The 27461-nt window shown below is 37.6% G+C and overlaps 1 long non-coding RNA gene and 1 other non-coding gene across 2 annotated transcripts in view; both read left to right on the top strand.

Moving 5' to 3' along the window:
• LOC139037103 (uncharacterized) overlaps positions 1-27461 on the top strand; it is a 223736-nt gene that overhangs the window by 164080 nt on the left and 32195 nt on the right. The gene's annotated exons all lie outside the window — the stretch shown is intronic.
• On the top strand, positions 23466-23537 carry TRNAW-CCA (transfer RNA tryptophan (anticodon CCA)). The gene has a single exon. It is a non-coding gene; the product is annotated as a tRNA-Trp (tRNA).

The raw sequence follows: 27461 nt of genomic DNA, 5'->3' as shown, positions 1-27461 counted from the left end.
AATAATGCTCATACTAACTCCATCTAAAAATCAATTTATTGAGGTATAATTTACATGAAATACAATGTACCCATTTAAAGTGCACATTTAGATAAATTTTGGGAAAATTTGCACAGGAAGGAAATCAACAGCACAATAGAAGTGTAGAATATATCCATCATTTCAGTTAGTTTGTGTCCCTTCTGATTCAATCTCTCTTTGTTATTCAGCTAAATCATGTCCAACTCTTTATGACCCCACAGACTACAGCACGCCAGACTTCCCTGTCCTTCACTGTCTCCCTGAGTTTGCTCAAATCCATGTCCATTGAGTCGGTGATGCCATCCAACCATCTCATCCTGTCGCCCCCTTTTATTCTTGCCCTCAGTCTTTCCCATCATCAGGGTCCTTTCCAATGAGTCGGCTCTTTGCAACAATCCCTCTGTGCCTACATTATTTCTTTTAGTCTTATTTGCTTTCTCTAGATATTCATTTAAGTGATTTATACTCTGCAGTCTTTGGTATCTGGCTTCTTTGACTTGTGAAAGTGTTAGTTGCTTAGTCATGTTCGACTCTTTGCAACCCCAGGGACTGTAGCCTGCCAGGCTCTTCTGTCCATGGAATTTTCCAGGCAAGAATACTGGAGTGGGTTGCCATTCTTTTCTGCAGGGGATCTTCCCAACCCAGGAATTGAAACTGCACCTCTCCCATTGCAGGCAGATTCTTTACCCTCTGGGCCACCACTTAGCAGAACATTTTAGGCTTATTTGTGCTGTATTTTTGTTCAACAGGTGCTTCAATTTTCTAAGTAGTATTCTATTGTATAAATATGAAAAAAAACCTCATTCTCCTAATGATGGACATTTAGGATGTTTCTAGTTTGGGGCCATTACAAAAAGAGTTGCTATGAAAATTTAGGTGTAAGTCTTATTTGAGCATAGGTATCATTTATTTGGTCAATGCTTAGGAAAAGGATTGCTGAGTTGTATATGGTAAATACATTTTTAATTATTTAAGTAACTGCCAAACTGCTTTCTAAAGTGGTGATGCCATTTTGCATTCCCACTGGCAATGCATAAGGCATCAGCCCTTAGTATTGTCTGAAAGTTTAATTTTAGTAACTCTGATGTGTGTTTAGTAGTGTCTCATGGTAGTGTTAATACATATTCACCTGATGATTAATGATATTGAGTATCTTTTTATGTATTTTCTTTGATAAATGTTTATTCAAATTTTGCCTATTTTTATTTGGTTAGTTGTATTCTTACCAAATAGTAAGAGCTCTTTTTATAGTTTAGATACAAGTATCTGTCATATATAATGTGATCATTTTCTTTTACTTTGTAGCTTTTCATTTTCCAATGTGTTTCTTTTTTTCTTCTTTCTTTTTGAATGAGGTCTAATTTATCAATTCTTTTATTTTATGATCTGTCCTTCTCCAGGACTGTATAAGAAATCTAGCCTACCCCAGCATCATGAAAGTTTTCTTTTATGTTTTCTTCTAGACAATTATACTTTCAGCCCATAGAGTTAGGACTATAGTGAACATTGAGTTCATCTTTGGATATGGGTGATGATTAAGGTTCATTTTTTTTTGAAATTGCTTCATTGCTAAATGTTGAAAATACTGTTCTTCCTTTATTAAACAATTTTCTACCTTTGTTGAAAATCAGTTATCATATATGTGTGTTTATTTCTGAATGCTTTATTCTATTTCTTTGCTCTCTATGTATGTCTTTATGCCAACACCATACTGTCTTGATCATTATAGCTTTATGGATATGTCTTGAAATCAAGTAACGTAAGTCCCCTGTTTTGTTCAATTTTATAATTATTTTAGTATTCCTCATTCTTTTCATTTCCATACAAATACTAGAACCAACTTGTAAAATTTATTAAAAGTGTCTGCAGAAATTTTGAGGGGAGTTGGTGGAATTGCATTAACTCTGTAAGTCAGGTGGTAAAAACTTTAACAATATTGAGTCTCCCAATAGTTAAGTATGGTATGTGTCTCTTTTTTTAGGAGTTCTTTAATGTATTTTACTCAAGCTTTACTGTTTTCAATGCACCCATACTCTTTTTAAAGGGTCAGATATCCAGTAAGTCTTTAAGATAAATCCATAAACTATTAATATTACTTCTTTGGTGGCCAAAAATTAAATCATTATATTTATTTTCTTTTAACTGGCAAAATCACTATGAACTTCTAAGCCTGAGGGACTGAAGACTAAACATATTTCTAAATACTGGTAGTGATGAATTTCCAGTTGGAGGAAGACATGGTATTTGAACTCATATAAACTAGAGGAACAATTTTTATTTAATGCACATTTACTGAGTACTTACTATATTTTAGGCATTGTTTTAGATGCTAGGGACATAGCAATGAACTGAGACAAAATTCTTGTCCTTCTGGAACTTTAGTTATGAACTTTTATAATGACAGAGCATCACTGATATGTCAAGTTGATAGCAGGCAGCAACAATTGATTACAGGCAAGTAGCAATAATTTGAAGTAATACGATGAGCAAGATCAAATTAGTTATATGTAGAACAGAAGGACCTTCAAAGTTGGTATTTATTAATGAAGAAGAGACTTTAAAATTATAGTCATAGAAATAATATCAGCTTTGTATAGCACTTCATATAGTGCTATGTGTTAACATTTTCCAAATTCTGAAATTGAGATAGAGGATGGCCCTAAACATCAATTATTTCTCAGTGATAGCACCTAGTGAAAACACTGATAGAAAACTAGTTTAAAGCCTATCCAGCACTATTTGTCATTAAAATGACTTCAATTACATAGCACTGAAGTTTGTAAATATGGAATAAAATGTTCTGGAAACTAAAAGGTGATTCACTCTGAGATCAGCTTTGGATTTTAAAACGATGTCATAGTAATTCAACTAAAATTATCTTATTAAATCTGTATCTAATTTATCAGTTCAGTCAATTCAGTCGCTCAGTCGTGTCTGACTTTGTGACCCCATGAATCACAACACGCCAGGCCACCCTGTCCATCGCCAACTCCCAGAGTTTACTCAAACTCATGTGCATTGAGTCGGTGATGCCATCCAGCCATCTCATCCTCTGTTGTCCCCTTCTCCTCCTGCCCCCAATCCGTCCCAGCATCTGAGTCTTTTCCAATGAGTCATCTCTTCACATGAGGTGGCCAAAGTATTGTAGTTTCAGCTTCAGCATCAATCCTTCCAATCAACACCCAGGACTGATCTCCTTTAGGATGGACTGGCTGGATCTCCTTGAAGTCCAAGGGACTCTCGAGAGTCTTCTCTAACACTACAGTTCAAAAGCCATCAATTTTTTGGTGCTCAGCTTTCTTCACAGTCCAACTCTCACATTCATACATGACCACTGGAAAAACCATAGCCTTGACTAGATGGACCTTTGTTGACAAAGTAATGTCTCTGCTTTTTAATATGCTGTCTAGGTTGGTCATAACTTTCCTTCCAAGGAGTAAGCATCTTTTAATTTCATGGCTGCAATCACCATCTGCAGTGATTTTGGAGCTCCCCCCAAAATAAAGTCTGACACTGTTTCCCCATCTGTTTGCCATGAAGTGATGGGACCAGATGCCATGATCTTAGTTTCCTGAATGTTGAGCATTAAGCCAACTTTTTCACTCTCCTCCTCTACTTTCATCAAGAGGCTTTTTAGTTCCTCTTCACTTTCTGCCATAAGGTTGGTGTCATCTGCATATCTGAGGTTATTGATATTTCTCCCAGCAATCTAGCTTCCAGCTTGTGCTTCTTCCAGCCCAGCGTTTCTTATGATGTACTCTGCATATAAGTTAAATAAGCAGGGTGACAATATACAACCTTGACCTACTCCTTTTCCTATTTGGAACTAGTCTGTTCCATGTCCAGTTCTAACTGTTGTTTTCTGACCTGCATACAGGTTTCTCAAGAGGCAGATCAGGGGGTCTGGTATTCCCATCTCTTTCAGAATTTTCCACAGTTTATTGTGATCCACACAGTTAAAGGCTTTGGCATAGTCAATAAAATAGAAATAGATATTTTTCTGGAACTCTCTTACTTTTTGGTGATCCAGTTGGCAATTTGATCTCTGGTTCCTTTGCCTTTTCTAAATCCAGCTTGAACATCTGGAAGTTCACAGTACATGTATTGCTGAAGCCTGGCTTGGAGAATATTGAGCATTACTTTACTAGCATGTGAGATGTGTGTAATTATGCATTAGTTTGAGCATTCTTTGGCATTGCCTTTCTTAGGGATTGGAGTGAAAACTGACCCTTTCCAGTCCTGTGGCCACTGCTGAGTTTTCCAAATTTGCTGGAGTATTGAGGGCAGCACTTTCACAGCATCATCTTTCAGGATTTGAAATAGCTCTATTGGAATTCCATCACCTCCACTAGCTTTGTTAGCAGTGATGCTTTCTAAGGCCCACTTGACTTCACATTCCAGGATGTCTGGCTCTAGGTGAGTGATCAGCATCATGATTATCTGGGTCATGAAGGTCTTTTTGTACAGTTCTTCTGTGTATTCTTGCCATGTCTTCTTATTATCTTCTGCTTCTGTTAGTTCCTTACCATTTCTGCCCTTTATCGAGCCCATCTTTGCATGAAATATTCCCTTAGTATCTCTAATTTTCTGGAAGAGATCTCTAGTCTTTCCCATTCTGTTGTTCTCCTCTATTTCTTTGGGTTTGTCACTAAGGAAGGCTTTCTTGTCTCTCCTTGGTATTCTTTGGAACTCTGCATTCAAATGGGAATATCTTTCCTTTTCTCCTTTGCTTTTCACTTCTCTTCTTTTCACAGCATTTGTAAGGCCTCCTCAGACAGCCATTTTCCTTTTTTGCATTTCTTTTCCATGGTCTTGATCCCTGTCTCCTGTACAATGTCACGAACCTCCATCCATAGTTCATCAGGCACTATCCATCATATCTATCCCTTAAATCTATTTCTCACTTCCACTGTATAATCATAAGAGATTTGATTCAGGTCATACCTGAATGGTCTATGGTTTTCCCTAGTTTCTTCAGTTTAAGTCTGAATTTGGCAATAAGCAGTTCATGATCCGAGCCACAGTCAGCTCCCATTCTTGTTTTTCACTGACTGTATAGAGCTTCTCCATCTTTGGCTGCAAAGAGTATAATCAATTTGATTTCAGGTTGACCATCTGGTGATGTCCATGTGTAGAGTCTTCTCTTGTGTTGTTGGAAGAGGGTGTTTGCTATGACCAGTGTGTTCTCTTGGCAGAACTCTATTAGCCCTTGCCCTGCTTCATTCTGTACTCCAAGGCCAAATTTGCCTGTTACTCCAGGTGTTTCTTGACTTCCTATTTTTGCATTCCAGTCCCCTATAATGAAAAGGACAACTTTTTTGGGTGTTAGTTCTAAAAGGTCTTGCAGGTCTTCATAGAACCGTTCAACATCAGCTTCTTCAGTGTTACTGGTTGGGACATAGGCTTGGATTACTGTGATATTGAATGCTTTGCCTTGGAAACAAACAGAGATCCTTCTGTCATTTTTCAGACTGCACCTAAATACTGCATTTCGGACATTTTTGTTGACCATGATGGCTACTCCATTTCTTTTAAGGGATTCCTGCCTACAGTAGTAGACATAATGGTCATCTGAGTTAAATTCACCCATTCCAGTCCATTTTTGTTTGCTGATTCCTAGAATGTCGACATTCACTCTTGCCATCTCCTGTTTGACCACTTCCAATTTGCCTTGATTCATGGACCTAACATTCCAGGTTCCTATGCAATATTGCTCTTTACAGCATCAGACCTTGCTTCTATCACCAGTCACAGCCACAGTTGGGCATTGTTTTTGCTTTGGCCCCATCCCTTCATTCTTTCTGGAGTTATTTCTCCACTGATCTCCAGTAGCATATTGGGCGCCTACCGACCTGTGGAGTTCCTCTTTCACTATCCTATCTTTTTGCCTTCTCATACTGTTCATGGGGTTCTCAAGGCAAGAATACTGAAGTGGTTTGCCATTCCCTTCTCCAGTGGACCACATTCTGTCAGACCTCTCCACCATGACCCGTCCATCTTGGGTGGCCCCACACGGCATGGCTTACTTAGTTTCACTGAGTTAGACAAGACTGTGGTCCTGTGATCAGATTGGCTGGTTTTCTGTGATTATGGTTTCAGTCTGTCTGCCCTCTGATGCCCTCTCGCAACACCTACTGTCTTACTTAGGCTTCTCTTACCTTGGACGTGGGATATCTCTTCATGGCTGCTCCAGCAAAGTGCAGCCGCTGCTCCTTACCTTGGACGAGGGGTATCTCCCCACAGCCACTCCTCCTGACCTTGCTGAGCCACTAATATGTGGTTGGTAAGAGTGAAAGGTTTATGTTTCTGCCTATGGTGGCTTGCAGCAAAATTTGCTGAAAGATGTAAAACTGAATAGCATATTTGACATTAGAAGTAGTGAAAGGCAATATAATACTTAAATGAAAGTCATACTGTCCTTAATGTGGTGGATTTTTAAAAAGTGAAACCCTAATGTTGCTAAAATTATCACTGTAAAAATTAGCCCTCTATTACTAATTTTCAATATATATTTAAAATATTTTGGAAGCCATGTTTTGAAATTCATTTAGGAATATAAAATGTTTAATTAGTACTTATTACTTAGTATACATAATATTTCATTACATAAATCATTTCATTTAATCCTTTCTGTAATCTAAGAAGTTAGGTACTACCATTTTCTCATTTCATAGATAAAAAACTAAAATTAAGGTTGATTTATATTTATAGTTTCAAATTGCTAGTAAGAGAGAGAGCTGACACTTGGATTCAGGCACATCTAGCTTCAAGCTTATGTTCTTTAACCCTGCATGATTCTGGTTAATAATTAATGCATAGTGAAGGAAAAATAGAAGAACTTATGGAATTTTATTCCTCTAAAATGACAATTTCAGCAGTAAGCCTTAAAATATATATCAATATCAGTGGCTTTACTTATGTAGTTGAAGGAAAACTTATAGGACACCATATAATTTAGTTGGTTGGTTACCTTTGTTTCTCCTCTTAAAGAACTAGGAATTACTTCCATGCTATTATCCATTTAAAACAAATACCTCTGAGTTTCTTATGCCAATAAGATTTAAATAATTTTTGGTTAATTTATTAAACATAGAATTTTAAGTTCAAGCTAATTTGTAAAAGCATAACGATAAAAAATCAAGCTATGAGAAAGCTCTGTATCATCCTTTCTATTATATTTGTGCAAAAATAATGCTATCAGTGTTTTAAAAGAGAAAAGTACAATTAAGAATGTACATGAACATACAGCCATGAGAAAACAGAATGCTGAACACAGAATTAAAACATAATAAGAGTAAAGACATATAATAGAAAATTTGAGGTCTAAAATAATTGAAATTTAGAAAAGATTATTTAGCCTCTAACCATAACTTGGAAGAGTTTATTAATATAAAAAAAATATTCAAACATCACATCCATCTAGGGATAATGAAATATTTCTTGTTGCCATTTTGTGGAGGCAGTTAAATTGAAATGTTTTTAAACTTGAAGAAATAGATTGATGAAAATGGAGAAATGAGTTAAATTTTAGATTAAATGTAATATATTCAGGAAATGATCTTATGAATACTTTTATTGTTCCAAGTAAGATTTATAAGGGGCCGGGAATAGACTGGTGCAGATCCATCAATAGCACATTATCAGGAGAGGCTACTTTTCACGTAGTATGGAAGATTAGGAAAGGACATACAGAAAGTTAAAGACGATATTCAGAAGAATAACAGGAAAGGAGATTTATATGGAAGCTTCCATAAAGTAATGACTTTGAAGTGCCTTTAAAGAGAGAAAGATAGCAAATCAGCTGTTTCTCATTCTGCTTAAAGCAACAGATCCAGCAGCCCAGGAATAGGAAGTAGGAGAGGAGACAGCAGCCTTCGCAGGAGCAACAGGAGGACGTCACAGGGAGGCATGCCTAGACTGAGGAGCATCCAGGACTGATGCTCCACGGCAGACTGCTGAGCTAGACTTGCGAAATGACTGGAAACGGAGTTTCCAGTTTCAGGGTCAGTTCAAATAAACATAGGTGTTTTGAATATCTCTTCCCTGGGTCATGAGGCTTCCCAGGTAGCTCAGTGGTAAAGAATCTGCCTACCAAGCAGGAGACATGGGTTGGATCCCTGAGTTGGGAAGATCCCCTGGAGCAGGAAATGGCAATCCACTCTAGTATTCTTGCCTGGAGCATTTCATGGACAGAGGTGCCTGGCGGGCTACAGTCCACGGGGTCGCAGAGAGTCAGACATGACTTAGCAAGTAAACAGCAGCAGCCCCTCCATCACAGCAAACCAACATAGCTGCCAGTTTCATGGAGCTGATGGGGAAAAGTAGTACCATTGCTTCCTTCCAGTTGTGATGGGTCCATTATTGTGTTTGGAAACACACTTAAGCTATGTCTACTTACTTTTGACACTGTGCTCTCTCTCATTCTGACCAAGTGGCGTGTACCTGCCTGGAAGTCAGCTTTGTGGTTGGCGGAGGCTTAGAGCTCTCAGCAGCAGTGACTGGGCTCATTTGTAGTTCACAGTATATAATGATTTTATGATGTCACGGTCTGGTCTAATCAGGACAGTTAAAAAATCATTTTGCTACTGAAGTGTAGCAGGTAAGAATTTACATTTATAGTCTCAAAGACAGAAGTTAAATTTTTAAAACTGCAGTTTGAACACCTGGCTTCCCTGGTGGCTCAGATGGTAAAGAATCCACCTGCAATGCAGGAGACCTGGGTTCAATCCCTGGGTTGGGAAGATCCCTTGGAGAAGGGCATGGCAACCCACTCCAGTATTCTTGCCTGGAGAATCCCCATAGACGGAGAAGTCTGACGGGCTACAGTCCACAGGGTCGCAAAGAGTCAGATGCGACTGAGCAACTAGCACATGAACACTTGAGACACAGCTCTTAACCAGTGTTTAAGTGTACAATGAAAGTGAAGTCGCTCAGTCGCCTCCAACTCTTTTCGACCACATGGACTGTAGCCTACCAGTCTCCTCTGTCCACGGGATTTTCCAGAAAAGAGTACTGGAGTGGGTTGCCATTTCCTTCTCCAGGAGATCTTCCTGACCCAGGGATCCAACCTGGGTCTACCACATTGCAGGCAGACGCTTTACCCTCTAAGCCACCAGGGACAATACAGTATAGTTAACTCTAGGTACAGTGTTGTAGAGCCAATCTCTAGAATGTAGTCGTCTTACTTAACTGAAACACTGTGCCTATTGATTAGTAACTTCTCATTTTCCCCTTTCCCCAGCCTCTTAAACTACCATTCATACTCTCTGATTCTACACATTTGATTATTTCAGATACTCTATGTAAGTGGAATCATGCAGCATGTGTTTTTCTGTGACGGGCTTATTTTACTTAGCATAATGTCCGCAGAGTTCGTATGTGCTGTCATGTTAAAGAATTACCTTTGTTTCAAAGGCTGAATAATATTGTCTTGTCCATGCACACCATATTTTCTTTGTCCATTCATCTGTTGAAAGACATCAAAGTTGTTTCTGCATCTTGGCTGTTGTGACTCCTGCTGTAGTGAACATGGGAGTGATATAGTATCTTTTTGAGATCCTAATTTCAGTGATCTCAGGTAAATGCCAGAAACGGGATTTCGAAAAGCTTCTTTTCTATTATCGAAAGGAGTCTCTATTTGAGTACCTTTCTCAGAGTCCTTGCCAGCTCCTGTGCAGTGCACAACCCCAGGCAAGCCATGCCGGTGGCCCATGGTGTACAGTGGGTGTCCCAAAGCTGCAATGCCCTGCCCCCTTGTCAGGAGGAAAAATATAATCCTGTCAGTGTGAAGCTTCTAACCCTACATCCCTTTGTTCCTGAGATTTTTCTCTAAATGACAGGGCATGGTAGGCATCATTCATCTGATTTTTAATGTCACTTGCCCTGTTCACATCTCTGAAATACTGTCGGGTGGTTCTTTGTCCAGTGACCCTTCAAGATGCTAATAGATGGAAAATCCTCTGAGGAGGGACATGCCAGGCCCCCTACTGGAGGTAAAGTTGAGATTACAGCTCATAACTGATACAGAGTTTTTCTTATATTAGGACTATCAAGGTTTCTCTTCAAAGATTTTAATGTTAATTGACTAGTCTGATTTCTTTTAATTTTTTTTACTGTGATAAAAGTCACAAAATGTAAAACATTATTTTAGCCATATTTACCTGTACAGTTCAGTGACACTAAGTACATTCACATTGTTGCACAACTCCCACCATCATCTATCTCCTGAATTTATCACCTTCCTAAACTGAAACTCTGTTCCCATTAAACACTAACTCCCCATTCCCCCCACAACCCCCAGCCCCTGGCTCCTGGCATCTATCAATGTACTTTCTGACTCTATGAGTTTGTTCTAGGTATCTTGTATAAATGAAGTCAAATACTGCACTTGTCAGCACTTAAAGTATATTGGAGTGTGTTTTTAAGAGTAATATATGTCCTATGCCTTTTTTCCCTGTAGGTTCTCATTAGTTATCTATTTCATGCATGTTGTTCTCTTAGTCTCTCTGTCGTGTCTGACTCTTTGCAGCCCCATGGACTGTAGCCCTCAAAGTTCCTTTGTCCTTGGAATTTTCTGGGCAAGAATATTGGAGAGGGCTGCCATTTCCTTCTCTAGGGAATCTTCCTGATGCAGGAATTGAACCTATTTCTCTTGCATCTCCTGCATTTGCAGGCAGATTCTTTACCCCAGGACCACCTGGGAAGCAACAGGATATATATGCCATAGCTAAATAAAGAGTAATGGGTAAAATAAAATTCACAAAAAGAAAAATGAGGAACCTTAGGCAATTATTTTGTAGATAAGAGAGGAACTAAGTTTTCAAAGGTCTTATGTCAGTCCTAAGGAATTAGTGAAGAGATGGGCATTGAAATGTTTTAGGCAAGGAAGTGGCGTGGTCAGATTTGAGGTTTAGGTCCCCCATACTGATGTCATTAAGAGTAGAACTGAAAAGGCTACACCAGTTAGAAAAGGGAAGGGATAGGCTCTAACTAAGCAGTGAATGGAGAGAGGGGACCTCATGTAGATATAGATATGAATAGCTGACAAAGAGAGTGTCAGGAGAAACTATAGGGGGGAAGAAAAGCACTACCTTCTTCATGCATGACTTTGTCTCCTCAATCAGATTATACCCATCTTGAGATTGAGATGATGGCATCTATTCATTATTTATTCCCCACAAACTCTGATAGAGATTTGGCTCATAGTTTTTGCTCAGTAAACATATTTTATTTACTTTGACCAATAATACTAGAATAAGATCTCTGAGATCTGATATTTTGACCTGATTGTGTTTTCTATACTTGTGTGTAGTCAATCTATTCTAGAGGCTTTCTGACATGGCATTGTCAATTGCTGGGAATTTTGTGAAACTCAACCCTCTTTATTTTACCATCAATAAACCTGACTTGATAATAGCTATTGATGTCAATAAAGTTTATGTGTTTTACCATAGTCATTATGTCATTGGGATGCTAATTGACTTTAATACTAGACCACATTTATGGCTATTTTATTATCGATATTTTGTGAACTCCTGTTCTCCATGATGCAAAGAAAACACTGCGTGTAACTTCCCTGTTCTCTCTGTGTGAAAAAAACTAGTCAAATCTGGTATGTATAAGTACATATATGCATGCATATATGACAAATGTATATATATACATATAAATACCTGTGTGTGTATATACATATAATATATATTTTCATATGTATAGTGTTTCTGATTCACTGACATAGACTGAAAAGCTCACAAAGTCATCCAAGTAGCAAAATCCATGAAAGAGTCGTATTACTTCAAAAAGTCTATTTAATAGGAATCATATATTTACTCATGACAAGGAAACAGAGCCTATTGACTACATTTCTTGCTTTTTAATTGAATTATAACTAGCAATACTATGCATGCATGCATGCTAAGTTGTTTCACTCGTGTCTGACTCTTTGCAACCCCATGGACTGTAGCCCTCCAGGCTCCTCTGGCCATGGCATTCTCCAGACGAGTATACTAGAGTGGCTTGACATTGCCTACTCCAAAGCAATATTATAGTTTATATTATAATGATAATTAGAGTATTATAGTTTACATATGATATTATAGTTTACATACAATGTTAGTTTCAGGTATATAACAGTGATTCAATAGATTTATACATTGTTCAATTTTCACAATTGGAGCAGTTACCGTCTGTTACCATATAAAGTTGTTACAATATTATTGACTATACACACTATATGTCCTCCACCCATTTTTAAAATGGGTTGGTTGTTTCTGTTTTTTGATGTTGAGTTATGTGAATTCTTTATATGTTTTGAATATCAACCCCTTATTGAATATATCATCCAATATCTTGTAAATATCTTCTCCCAGTTAGATTGCCTTTCTTTTTTTTTTTTTTAATTTTTATTAGTTGGAGGCTAATTACTTTACATCATTACAGTAGTTTTTGTCATACATTGAAATGAATTAGCCATGGATTTACATGTACTCCCCATCCCAGTCCCCCCTCCCACCTCCCTCTCCACCCCATCCCTCTGGGTCTTCCCAGTGCACAAGGCCCGAGCACTTGTCTCATGTACCCAACCTGAGCTGGTTATCCGTTTCACCCTAGATAATATACATGTTTCAATGCTGTTCTCCTGAAACATCCCACCCTCGCCTTCTCCCATAGTCCACAAGTCTGTTCCATACATCTGAGTCTCTTTTTCTGTTTTGCATATAGGGTTATCGTTACCATCTTTCTAAAGTCCATATATATGTGTTAGTATACTGTAATGGTCTTTATCTTTCTGGCTTACTTCGCTCTGTATAATGGGCTCCAGTTTCATCCATCTCATTAGAATTGATTCAAATGAATTCTTTTTAATGGCTGAGTAATATTCCATGGTGTATATGTACCACAGCTTCCTTATCCATTCGTCTGCTGATGGGCATCTGGGTTGCTTCCATGTCCTGGCTATTATAAACAGTGCTGCGATGAACATTGGGGTGCACGTGTCTCTTTCAGATCTGGTTTCCTTGGTGTGTATGCCCAGAAGTGGGATTGCAGGGTCATATGGCAGTTCTATTTCCAGCTTTTTAAGAAATCTCCACACTGTTTTCCATAGTGGCTGTACTAATTTGCATTCCCACCAACAGTGTAAGAGGGTTCCCTTTTCTCCACACCCTCTCCAGCATTTATTGCTTGTAGACTTTTGGATAGCAGCCATCCTGACTGGCGTATAATGGTACCTCATTGTGGTTTTGATTTGCATTTCTCTGATAATGAGTGATGTTGAGCATCTTTTCATGTGTTTGTTAGCCATCTGTATGTCTTCCTTGGAGAAATGTCTGTTGAGTTCTTTGGCCCATTTTTTGATTGGGTCATTTATTTTTCTGGAGTTGAGCTGGAGGAGTTGCTTGTATATTTTTGAGATTAATCCTTTGTCTGTTGCTTCGTTTGCTATTATTTTCTCCCAATCTGAGGGCTGTCTTTTCACCTTGCTTATAGTTTCCTTTGTTGTGCAAAAGCTTTTAAGTTTCATTAGGTCCCATTTGTTTATTTTTGCTTTTATTTCTGAAATTCTGGGATGTGGGTCATAGAGGATCCTGCTGTGATTTATGTTGGAGAGTGTTTTGCCTATGTTCTCCTCTAGGAGTTTGATAGTTTCTGGTCTTACATTTAGATATTTAATCCATTTTGAGTTTATTTTTGTGTATGGTGTTAGAAAGTGTTCTAGTTTCATTCTTTTACAGGTGGTTGACCAGTTTTCCCAGCACCACTTGTTAAAGAGGTTATCTTTTTTCCATTGTATATCCTTGCCTCCTTTGTCGAAGATAAGGTGACCATAGGTTCATGGATTTATCTCTGGGCTTTCTATTCTGTTCCATTGATCTATATTTCTGTCTTTGTGCCAGTACTATACTGTCTTGATGACTGTGGCTTTGTAGTAGAGTCTGAAGTCAGGCAGGTTGATTCCTCCAGTTCCATTCTTCTTTCTCAAGATTACTTTGGCTATTCGAGGTTTTTTGTATTTCCATACAAATTGTGAAATTATTTGTTCTAGTTCTGTGAAAAATACTGTTGGTAGTTTGATAGGGATTGCATTGAATCTATAGATTACTTTGGGTAGTATAGCCATTTTGACAATATTAATTCTTCCAATCCATGAACACGGTATATTTCTCCATCTGCTTGTGTCCTCTTTGATTTCTTTCATCAGTGTTTTATAGTTTTCTATGTATAGGTCTTTTGTTTCTTTAGGTAGATATACTCCTAAGTATTTAGATTGCCTTTCATTTTTTTTCATGGTTTTCTTTACTGTATAAAAGCTTTTTTAGCTGGATATAGTTTCATTTGTTTATTTTTGCTTTAGTTGCTCTTGCCTGAGGGGACACATCTAAAAAAATATTGCTAAGACTGATGTCAAAGAGGTTACTGCCTATGTTTTATTCTAGAAATTTTATGGTTTCAGGAACTACATTTAAGTTTTTAATTCAGTTTTACATCTATTTTTATATATGGTATATGAAAAGTGATTTAATTTCATTCTTTTGCATGTAGCTGTTCACTTTTCCTAATACCATTTATTGAAGAGACAGTCTTTTCCCCATTGTATATTCTTGATTCTTCTGTCTGTTGTAGATTAATTAATTATATGAGTGTGGATTTAGTTTTGGACTCTATTCTCTTCCATTCATATGTGTCTCTTTGTGCAAGTTTGACATGGTTTTGATTACTGTAGCTTTGTGGTATGATTTCAAGCCTGGAAGAATCATACTTCTAGCTTTGTTTTTTTTTTGAAGAGTCTGTAACTATTTGCAGACTTTTGTAGTTCCCTACAAATTTTAGAATTTTTTATTATAGTCCTATGAAAAATGCCATGGTATTCTGAGACTATTGAATCTGTTGTTTGCTCTGGGTAGTATGGACACTTTAATGTTAATCCTTGCATTCAGTGAATGTGGTAAATCTTTCCATTTATTTGTGTCATTTTCAGTTTCTTTCCACAAGGTCTTACAGTTTTCAGAGTACAGGTTTAAGAACTGCATTCCTTGTTTAAATACAGTCCTAAGTATTATTGTTTTGATGCAATAGTAAATTAGATAATTTCCTTCATTTCTCTTTTACATAGTTTGTACTAGTTTATAGAAAGGCCAGAGATTTCTGTATATCAGTTTTGACTCTTGCAACTTTACTGAGTTTATTTATTGTTCTAATAGTTTTTTGGTGGAGTCTTGGTTTCTCTATATAGTATCAGTTCAGTTCAGTTCAGTTGCTCAGTCATGTCCCACTCTTTGCGACCCCATGAAGCGCAACACTCCAGGCCTCCCTGTCCATCAAGTCAGTGATGCCATCCAGCCGTCTCATCCTCTGTTGTCCCCTTCTCCTCCTGCCCCCAATCCTCCCCAGCATTAGTATCATGCCATTTGCAAATAGTGCCCATTTTCCTTTCCAATTTGAATACCTTTAATTTCTTTTTTAATTTGTTTGTTTGATTGCTATGTCTAGGATATCCAATACTATGTTGAATAGAAGTGCCAAGGGTGGGCATGCTTCTCTTTTTCCTAATCTTAAAGGAAAAGTTTTCAGCTTTTCACCATTGAGTATAATGTTAGTTGTGAGTTTGTTTTATATGGCCTTTATTAATTTGAAATAAATTTTCTCTAAACCCACTTTGTTGAGAGAGTGTTTTTATCATAAATGGATGCTGAATTTTGTCAAATGCTCTTTCTGCATCTATTGACATGATCAAATGATTTTTATCCTTTATTTTGTCATGATCATATGATTTTTATCCTTTATTTATCTTTGCAATATGATGTATCCCATTGGTTGATTTATAGATACTAAACCATGCTTGCATCACTGGAATGAATCTCATTTGATCAAGGAATATGACACTTTAAATGTATTGTTGGTTCACTTTGCTAATATTTTGTTTAGGATTTGGCATCTATCTTCATCAGTGAGCATTGACTTGTAATTTTCTCGTGTTGTAGTATCTTTGAATGATTTTGATATCAGGGTTATGTTGGCCTTGTGAAATAAATTTAGAAGTATTCCTTCCTCTTTCATTTTTTGTAATAATGTGAGAATGCTGCTGCTGCTAAGTCGCTTCAGTTGTGTCTGACTCTGTGTGACCCCATAGACGGCAGCCCACCAGGCTCCTCTGTCCCTGGGATTCTCCAGGCAAGAACACTGGAGTGGATTGCCATTTTCTTCTCCAATGCATGAAAGTGAAAAGTGAAAGTGAAGTCGCTCAGTTGTGTCCAACTCTTAGCGACCCCATGGACTGCAGCCTACCAGGCTCCTCAGTCCATGGGATTTTCCAGGCAAGAGTACTGGAGTGGGTTGCCAAGAGGTGTTAACTCTAAATGTTTGGTAGAATTAACTTGTGTAGCCATCTGGTTCTGAACTTCTTTGTCTGTGTGTGGGAGGGGGTTTGATTACTGATTCAATGTTGTTACCAGTAATCAATCTATTAAGATTTTCTATTTCATCATGATTCAGTTGTAGAAGATGTGTTTCTTGGAATTTATCCTTTTTTCTTGTTGTCCATTTTATTGATGTATAATTGGTCATAGTAATCTTTTATGATCCTTTGAATTTCTGTGGTGTCAATGGTAACTTTTCTTATCTGATTTATTTATTTGGGCTCTTTTTTCTTGATGAGCCTGGTTAATGATTTGTTGATTTTATCATTTAAAACAATTAATTGTTTCATTAATCTTTTCTACTGTTTATTTTTTAGCCTCTATCTTATTTATTTCTGCTCTGATCTTATTTCCTTCTTTCTAATAACTTTGGATTTTGTTCATTCTTCTTTACTTTAAATGACAGATAGGTAGCTTAATTGAGATTTTTGTTTTTTGAGCTAGGGTTGTTTCTCTCTGTAATTCCCTTTTAGGACTGCTTTTACTTTGTCCCATAGAGTTTGGACCATTTTATTTCTGTTTTCACTTGTCTCAAGATATTTTTTAATTTCCTCTTTGATTTGCTCAGTAACTCATGGTTATAATAAATGAGCAAGTTGTTTAGTATCCAAAAGTTTGTGTTTTTTCAGTTTCCTTCTTGAATTTAAAAGCTTCATACTGTTATGGCCAAAAAAGATGCTTGATGCAATTTTAATCTTCCTCTATTTATTGAGATTTATCTTGTGGCCTAATATGTGAGCGGTCTTAGAGAATGTTCAATATGGACTTGGTAAGTATATGTATTCTGCTGTGTTTGGATGATATGTTCTAAAAATATCTATTAAGTCCATTTGATTTAACATTTTATTTAATGCTAGCATTGCCTTATTGAAATTCTGCCTGGATGATCTGGGGTATTTAAATGCCCTACTGGTAAAGAATCTGCCCACAGTGCAGGAGACCTGGGTTCAATCCTTGCATTGGGAAGATCCCCTGGAGAAGGGAAAGACTACCCCCTCCAGTATTCTGGCCTGGAGAATTCCATGGACTGTATAGTCCATGGGGTCTCAAAGAGTCGGACATGACTGAGCAACTTTCACTTTCACTATGATTATATTCATGTCTATGTCTCTCTTTATTGGTTAATGTTTGCTTCATATATTTAGGTGCTCCTATGTTGGGTTCATAAATGTTTATAACTGTTATATTCTCTTGTTGGATTGACTACTTTATCATTCTATAGTGCTCTTCCTTTTTTGTTATAATCTGTTATAAAGTCTATTTCACCTGATATCAGAGTTGCAACCCAAGCTTTCATTTTGCATGGAGTATCTTTTTTCTAATCTTACTTTCAGTCTATTTTTGTCTTTAGATATTAAGTGAGTCTCTTGTAAGTAGCATGTAGATTAGTCTTGTTTCCTTTAGCATTTAGATCACTTATGTTTAAAATAAAAGTGATAGGTATGTAGTTATTACCATTTTGTTACTTGTTTTCTGGTTGTTTTTGTAGTTCTTCTCTAGTTTTTCTTCTCTTCACTTACAGTCTAATGGGTTCCTTTAATGTTGTGTTTGGATTTCTTTCTCCTTACTTTCTGTGTGTCCAGTTATCTTGAGGTTCTTATATATTGATCTGTACATATAGCCATCTATTTTAAGCTGCTAAGTCACTGGGCTTCCCTGGTGGCTCAGCTGATAAAGAATCTGCTTGAAATGCAGGAGACCTGATTTCAACCCCTGGGTTGGGAAGATCCCCTGGAGAAAGGAATGGCTACCCACTCCAGTATTCCTGCCTGGAGAATTCCATGGACTGAGAAGTCTGGTGGGTTACAGCCTATGGGATTGTATAAGAGTCAGACATGACTGAGCAACTAAACAACAAAATTGAAGTTTGAAGGCATTCTAAAAACACTGCATTTTATGCCGTCCCACATTTTGTTTTGATATCATATTTTACATCTTTTATTTTGTGCATCCCTTAACTACATGCTGTTAATTGTGTAACTTTTGTCTTTTAATGTATACTTGCTTTTTAAGTGGCTGATCCACTGTTTTTACTATATATTTGCCTTTACCAGTGAGATTTTTCCTTTTATATATTTTCTTATTTCTAGTTGTGGCCTTTTTTTTTCCACTTACAGAAGACCCTTTACCATTTCTTGTTAGGGCCTTTTAATGTTTATGGACTGCTTTAATTTTTGATTGTCTCTGAATTGCCTCATCTTTCCTTCAGTTATGAGTGATAACCTTGCCAGATACTGTACGCTATTTTGTATTTTTTCCCCTCTCAACACTTTATATAGTATATATACTACTTTGTATAGTAGTATATCCTGCCACTCCCTTATTGCCTGCAAAATGTCTGCTGAAAAAATCATTTGATAGTCTTATGGGGATTCCTTTGTAAGTGATGTGTTGTTGTCTGTTGCTGCCTTTAAGGTTATCTGTAACTTTTGCTATTTTAATTATAATGTCTAGAGTGGGTCTCTTTAGGTTCATCTTGTTTGGGATTTTTTTTTTTCCCTTGTGCTTTCTATACCTGGATTCTATTCTCTTTCCCAGGTTAGGGAAATTTTCAGCTATTATATCTTCAAATAGTTTTTCTGTCCCTTTCTCCTCTTTTTGTATACCTATATTGCAAATGTTACTGATACTGTGCTTGATGTTGTTCCAGAGGTCCCTTAAACTCTCCTCACTTAATTTTTTCTTTTTTCTGTTATGACTGGGTGATTTCCTCTTCTCTATCTTACAGATTACATATCTATTCTTCTGTATTCTTTAATCTGCTCTTGATTAACTCTGGTGTATTTTAAAATTTTAGTTCTTGCATTGTTCAGTTATGATTGTTTTATTTTATTCCAAGTCTTTGTTGAAGTTCTCTCTCAGCTTTTTAATTTTTCTGAGTTTGGCAAATGTTCTATGACCTTTTCTTTGAATTCTTTATCCGGTTTTCCCTGGGGCTTTATTTGTTCTTTTGTTTAGAATATATTCCTCTCTCTTCTCATTTTGTTTGACTTTTGCTTTTTGTTTGTTTGAATTAGGCACAACAGCTACTTCTCCTGCCTTGAAGGAGTGGTCTTCCATGGGAGCATGCCCTGTGTAGACTACATGTGCCTGGTGGCTTGGCCATCTTAAGCTCAGGTGGGTGTGACCTGGGTGCAGTCCCTGGGGCGTGCTGTGCCTAAGGCCACTTTAGCAAGGTATCTGGGTCTAGAGTGAATGTGGTCTGGGGGTGGTTCATTGGGAGCACTGTGCCTGAGGCTGCCTTGGTGGGGCAGCTGCAGTTGGAGCAGGCACAGACGAGGGGAAGTCCTAGGAAGACTCCAGCAATGTTGCTTGCTGATACCTCTAGCCCTAGAGAGGGCTCTAGCAGTCCCATGCTCATTTTGCAGAAACCATAAGATTAGTAAGTGGATTTCTTTCCCATATCATCTAGGTGCCCTTTAAACTGCTATTTTTTTTTTTTTTTTTTGCTGTTTTCTAAGGTGGGTGGGTCTGTACTTGGGCCCCTCAGCACTATCCCTCCCCACTGAAAGTCACTGCATTGGAGCTGGGATTCCCATAGATACTTGTATCTGTTTGCTACCCATTTCTATGTGGTCCTTGTATGCACAGTAGCTATTCAACCAGCCTGCAGGTCTTCTTCAGGAGCTGCTCTATATGTAGGTATAGATTTGGTGTGTCCATGGGAGGAGTAACCTCAAGGTCCTCCTATACTGCCATCCTGTACCCTTTTTCACATTTGTTTTTTTGACTAGAATTATGTATCAACTCAATATGGCAACATTCATTTTCTCATACTTATTTTTGATTAATGACTTAAAATACTCACATACCTATACAGATGAAAAACCATTACTAATATATGCAAATTGGTAGAACAAATTCTGCAAAACCTGAAATCTGAGGTGAGTAAATAGAGAATGAGATACTCAGATGTAAAAAAATATCAAATCCCAGACACAGGTAGCATAATGCAGACTGAATTCATGCCTAATCAGCTAACAGGTAGTTGGAACAAATTCCTTGACAAACATTCATTAAGCACCACTATGTATGCATCAAGCCCTCATTTTTGGAGTCCATGATACATCAGTGAGCAGAACAAAAGCATATCCCTTATTAGTGGAGCTTGTGTTCTAGTAAGAATGAGATTTTTATACAATCCTGCCAAGAAGCAATTTATTGGATCGTGCTGGATTTCAATTAAGAAATATTGATGATCTGTAGAGAAGGAGGAAGTGTCTCTATGATATTAAGAATGGCTATAGAAATCAAAACACAATAGAAATTTCTGGGTAAATGTCAAAGACACAGTGCTTCTTTTAGTAATTTTCTGTAAAACCTGTCTCATTTTTCTCTGACAATTTCTATTTCTTGATATGAAGACTCTTCTCATTTGTAGAGAATTATATCATTTCTCTGGTGACTGAGGTTATTGTGTGGGTGGCCTATTTCATGCCTCTTCTTTTCAAGCTAAGTGTAATTGTACAATATGCTGTGTGCTATTTATTGATTAGTTGTACTGTGAAGGGACAGGAAATGTTACATATTGATGACCTGTGTGAGGGTTTAGTCTTGTTAAGCTACATGCACTTGTTTCTTTTAGGACAAAATATGAAGTAATCATCCTGAAAATTTTATCTTTCGAATCTGCTCCTTTCAAAGAAAGCAAAATCTATAAATAATTTATAGTTCTTTCAAAAAAAAAAAAAGGAAACCAAAAACAAAACTATAACATCTAAACTCCCAAAGCATTTGGTAGCTGGCTCCATTTTATTTGGAAAAATAACAATATTTTAAAATAAAATCTTACTCAGTGTAATGCTTATGGGAATGCTAGGTAGTGATTGTTAGACAATGGTCACAAGAGTTATATACTTAAAAAAAGAGAGAGGCTGTGAAATGAAGGATTATCTTGATAATTCTAACTATAGGAACATGCGTGCTTTTTATAGAAATATTTGACCAGAATGATTCAGATCACATCTACATGAAAAAACTTATCAGGCTGTTACTGAAATATTTTCATTTGTTACCTTTTAAAGAATACTTATTCTTTTAAAGAATGCTGGAGTGGTAGCCTTTCCCTTCTCCAGGAGATCTTCCCAACCTAGGGATCAATCCCAGGTCTCCCTCACTGCAGGTGGATTCTTTACCAGCTGAGCCACAAGGGAAGCCCTTTTAAAGTTATAGGCATAATTTTAAGGCACATAGCTAATTACATGTCTATGGTGTGTGTGGGGGGGGGAGTATGTGCACACTCAGTCATGTCCAACTCTTAGCAACCCCATGGACTGTAGTCTGCCAGGTTCCTCTGTCCATGGAATTTTCCAGTCAGGAATACTGGAGTGGGCTGCCATTTCTTTCTCCAGGGGGTTTTCCTGACGCAGGGCTTGAACCCTCATCTCCTCTTGTGCATTGGCAGGCGGGTTCTTTACCACTTGCACACCTGGTGGGCTTCTCAAGTGCGCTAGTGAGAAAGAAACCTCCTAACAGTTCAGGAGACATAGAGACGCAGGTTCGAGCCCTCTGTCAGGAAGATCCCCAACGGAGGAAATGACAGCCCACTCCAGTATCTTTGCCTGGAGAATCCCATGGACAGAGGAGCCTGGCGGGCTACAGTCCATAGCGTAGCAGAGTTGGACACGATTAAAGCAAATTAGCACAGCACCACCTGGGAAGCCCATATGTATATGGTATTAATATTTAATCACCCTGGTAGTTCATTATGAATGGATGTTTGAAGTGATTTTTTGTTTTTAAAAATTTCCCTTGAAAACCATAAATGAAGAAAATGCATTAAAAATATACATAATTCATATAGAGTTTGGACATGGTCACAAATGGACTCAAACTATTTTAGGGAGGTCTCTGATTTGCCATTGTGTATAAGTGTATATCAAGTTAATTTCCAGATATGCAAGGTTAAGAGAATAATTTGTTACATTTTTACTTTCATGTGCTAAGGGTTGAGTTCAGAAGACAGTGGCATAATCAGAAACTTGCCAGTGAAGTTCTTCAAGGTCACATTCTTTGAGTCTACAAATCTAGGTAGGCAGGTTTTAGTCAATATTCCAGGCAGCAGTAGGTAGGCACAAAATAGATGTATTGGAGGCAGTATTGATTCTGATGTCTGTTGTTGCATGTATACTCCTAGAAAGACCCTCCTTTTTTCCCTTTCTTTTCCTTAGAGGATAATTTCTCTTTTCTTTAAAGACTCCTCTTTCAGCATCTACTCTTGCAAGAAAGGCCACTTTCTATGATGAATTCCAGTCATTGCCTATACTGTGATGTAAGTAACAATTTCTATTATTAACAAAGAAAAATGCAATAAGAAAAGTCTCATTTATAGGGCATCCTACTACATTTAGTACTGCCATGTATTTATCACTGAAGATGTCTAATTAAATGGATGTAAAGAGATAAGAGACAGATTGAATTAAGGAGATCAGCACTCTCTGATTTGTGTTATTTGGTTACAGTTAAATTCTGATCTCATTGTGGGCTATACAGCCTTTCCTGGATTATACTAGAATGTTCTGCATTCATTATGTGATGCATTTTTGTGATGGGATACCATAGTGACCCCCAGTCTTTAATGAGAAAATGGATAACTTACAATGTCTAGGGGTCTTGAGAGCAAATATGTTTGTTTTAGTGGGAATCATATCTGAGAAGACCTGAGAGGAACATGGCAGTGAAAAGCAAATACTGATTTGGAGAGTACAGGCTTCCCTGGTAGCTGAGAGGTAAATCCACCAGCAATTCAGGAGCCATAGGAGACACAGGTTCAGTCCCTGGTTAGGGAACATCCCCTGGGGGATGGCAGGCAACCCACTCCACTATTCTTGTCTGGAGAATCCCATGGACAGAGAAGCATGGAAGGCTACAGTCCATAGGGTCACAAATCAGACACGACTGAAGTGACTTAGTACACAGCATACCATTCAGAAAAAAGGAAGGAGCAAAGATGAGGATGTCCTAGAACAAGAGAGGAAGACAGAAGTCAATTACTTCCTCTGTACCTGAGAATTAGTAGAAACTAATGCTTCCCTGGTGGCTCAGAGGTTAAAGCATCTGCCTCCAATGCGGGAGACCCGGGTTCGATCCCTGGGTTGGGAAGATCCCCTCGAGAAGGAAATGGTACCCACTCCAGTATTCTTGTCTGGAGAATCCCATGAACGGAGGAGCCTGGTAGGCTACAGTCCACGGGGTCGCAAAGAGTCGGACACGACCGAGTGACTTCACTTCACTTCAAAGAAAGCAGAAAGGAGTGGTGACAGCTGACTCAGAAATATGTCAGATTACCCCAAGGCTCTTGATCTCCCTAGTATCTTTCCTCTTCTCTCCTTCCTCTGTCTCTTCTAGCCATTTTTCATGGAACCTCCATCTGGTATTTAATGAGCAAATCCTTGTTGCCAGACTAGGGGCTTAGTGTTGAGAAGATAAGGTGATGCTGACCTTGAGAAGTTATTTGATATCTCTGATAAAGGTATGAGAGGATAATTACAAGTTGCTTGAGGGGCATGTAGAAGGGATTAGGATCCCACATCTCAGAATTAGGAATCATTACAACTCTTCTCAGATGGAGGGGGGAGAGCATGATGGTTTTAAGGGTTTGTTAGGGAGTCAAGAGACTCAGTGCAACTAGAACCCTGAGAACTTGGTTGTGTGTGGCCAGGGGAGTAGTGCAAGAGAGGAGTGCATGAGAAGGCATAGGTGGAGAAAGTCTGAGAGATAATCAGGAATCGATCATAAATCTCTTTTAAAAATATAATAATTTGGACATTATCCTGAGGACAATGGGGACCTGTTGAAGGATTTTAATCAAGAAGTGACATGATTAGATTTGGATTTTTAAAAGATTGCTTTGGCTGCCATGTAGAGAGAGGATCAGGAGGAAATTAAATTTATCTATTATTCATTAAGGTATTAAATTTGGTCAGGCAGCATTTTCACAAGCAAGACTTCTCTTCATTGACTCAAAAAATTTAAAGGCAAGATTTAAGCTCTTGTTTTGTGACTTAGAAAAACCATAGTGAAGACAAATAAAAATGAGAGAGCGACCATGTTTACTCATGCATGGTGTTTACTTCTCAGACTTGAGAATTATTTTTATAATAATTTTTCACATATATCTCTAGGCACACACACTTTCTGTAACTAAAGCAGCAATTACCATTCTATCCGGATTTGTTTTAAAATATAAGTCAAGGGAGATCAAAATTGTCCTTCCCTTATTGTCTATTTGAAATAAACATGAATTCATATAAAAGCTTATCAAAGTGATTTACCATGGCTTGGCCAATTACCTCCCACCTTAGGGCCATTCTTGGTTAATGATGGCCAGGCACATTTCAGGCTGTCTGACACTAAGCTCATAGCTTAGGGGTCCCCAACTGATAACAGTGATTATTCATGATATTTGGATTGTTAAATGCTCTGGTTTCCATCACAGTGCCCTTATTTCCTGCTTCAAAGTCTTTGTGAACAGTATAGTGACTTGGGCAACTTCAGGGGACTGATATTATGAGTCTGCAGGTTGGAGATTTCTCTTCCCAAGGCTAGTCACAGAGTCTGTGTTTGATTACTTACTCAGGAGAATTGTTCATAGCACAGAATTATCACACAATTGAACACAGCTGGCACTCTGGCCTCAAGAGGAACCAGAAAAAGATTGGGGAGGATAAATGACAGATAGGTCAAACACAGGCTAAGAAAGGGACCTGGAAAATAGAGAATCTCATTATAAGTTTAGGGATACTTTAAATCCTTGGAGATTTCTTTTTACACTCAGCTGAATTCTACTAAAATTGAAAAGTAGTATCATTTGATTGTTAGTCTTCCTATAATCAAATTTAATATAGTTTTATAAATGTTTTTCTAATGTATTACTTCTCATCTTTTGTGTGTGTGTGTGAGCTGCATGGTCTATTATTGTCAGTTGGCAGCTGAGGAAAATGAGCAAAAATATTAAATAACTTATCTAAGGTAATATAATTAATTAAAAAAGAACAAGGGAAAGATTCCAGTTCAACTTCCTAACTCAGCTTTTTTCCACTCAGTGTTAATCAAAACAGATTTAGATGTAATCATTAAGGTCTGCAAATAAAAAGTTACTCGGTCCATAGTTTGGGGTTTGATTTGAACATTATTCCTCACCCCATCACCTTTTTGAAACTGGAGTAAATACTAACAAAGATAAGGAAATATTGGAATATGACAAAATTTGATTTAGTGAGAAATTTTTTTTTTATCAGTATCCTGTCTTGGAGGGTTTTTTTTTCTCTCTCTCTCTCTTTCTTTCTCTGTCTAGACACAAGTTCCTTATTATTTTCCTACTTATTTCTTTATTTTAAGATGTGAAAATAGAAGATTGGAAGGAATGGATATGGGAGTCTCAAAAACTCATTTGTTTAACTCAAATATGAAAGTATCAGATACTTTCACAGCATTGTAGTAGACCACGAAGAGGAGAAAGTTAAGCTTAACAAAATGCCTCAGTGGGTTTCATTGAGTTCCCACAGAGCTACTCTAGAGGGCACTAGTGGGAGGATTTAAAGTAAAGAAAATGAGACTAAAATCCCACATTAGAGAAGTTTTGCAACCTAATTAGAGAAATATACACATTTGAAACCGTTAAGCAACTGTACAAAGTAATATGCGAATAAGTGTAAAAATGTGTGATTCTTGGCTACAGTTTGCTTGTTTTTGCTGAAAGTTAAATATCCTAAAGTTAATCCAAGCCACAAAGCATCAAAGGAGTTAGATTGGATACCTGAATATCTTTTCCCAAGGCAGGAAATGCAGCAAACAGCACAAGAGTGCTGTTAGAACCCTGGTCAGCAACTGCATTCAAACTTCATCTCTGTTCCCTTCTGCATACCTACCACATTCCTTCTTTATTTTTCTATAGATCAAGATTTTCCTGCTTTATTATGCACATGGCTAAGCACAACTCCCATGTTATTCTGAATTTTATATTTTTCATTTAAGTAATCAAGCCAGGGTTATTAGCTACCTATCCCTGAGTCCCAGTTTGAGTTATTAGGACCGAGGTTCTGACTGGTTCATCTTGGGACAAGTCATTACTTCCTCATTCAGTCGGCTGTGGCAGAGCTGGAGAGTCATAAATACAAAACAAATGCAGGCAAGCATTTGAGGGGAGAAGTAAGTCCTATAAAAAATGTGTCATGTCTTAGTAGAAAATCTTATACTATTTATAAGAGAAACTAATTCAGAAAAAAATTATGGGCTGAGATGTTTGCTGGAAGGCCTTGGGAACTGGTAGCACATAAAGAATCAGGAATATTTAGATTAGTGCAAGAAGATGGAGGCAAGGAATAATGAAAGATAGAGTGATAGAAATGGCAAAAATGTAGAGATGAATCAGGTATGTTTGAGGAGCAATGAGTGGATGATTTTCCTGGAGTTAAGGGTTCATGTAGTACAGTTTTGGGCAAATGACTCAATATTGATGATGATAAGTTTGCCTGGGGTTCCAAGCTATTAAGGCACAGGGACTCAAATTCAGCATCTGAAACACTAGTTCTGTTGCTCATTCAGCCTCACTGTGATTTCTAATACTTGAGTATTGGCAGCTATGGAGGGTAGCCACAGTTATTGTGAGGACAGAGAACAGATGTCACGATTTTAGGTGAATAGTAAGGAAGCAGAAATAAGACATGTAGACCTTTGTTTTGAGTTTAAAAGTAAAGGGAAAGAAAATTTCAGAACAGAATATGGGTTTGGGTATGTTTTTATGGTTTTAAATGGATGTAGAAACCTTGAAGTGCTTCACCAGAGGTGAGGGAGCGCCTGGGGATGAGGAGAATGAAATGTTTAAATGCAAAGTTCTGAGGAAAATGGCCCAGGTGGAGGGGGCAGCTCTCCAGAAGAGTAGTCGCTGGTCTTCCTTGGTGAGCCAGGGCAGTTAAGGGATGGTGGAGTGTGGAGATATTTCAAGACAGTTAGTCAACAAGCTTCTTTATTCCTAGTTTCCTTCTTTATTAATAGATAATAATATATTTGATACAAAGGTTTTGT

This window comes from Odocoileus virginianus, chromosome 2, assembly GCF_023699985.2.
Source record: "Odocoileus virginianus isolate 20LAN1187 ecotype Illinois chromosome 2, Ovbor_1.2, whole genome shotgun sequence".
NCBI classification, from domain to species: domain Eukaryota; kingdom Metazoa; phylum Chordata; class Mammalia; order Artiodactyla; family Cervidae; genus Odocoileus; species Odocoileus virginianus.
The sequence above is the reverse complement of the archived record's forward strand: the minus strand, read 5'-3'. Positions and strand labels throughout refer to the sequence as shown.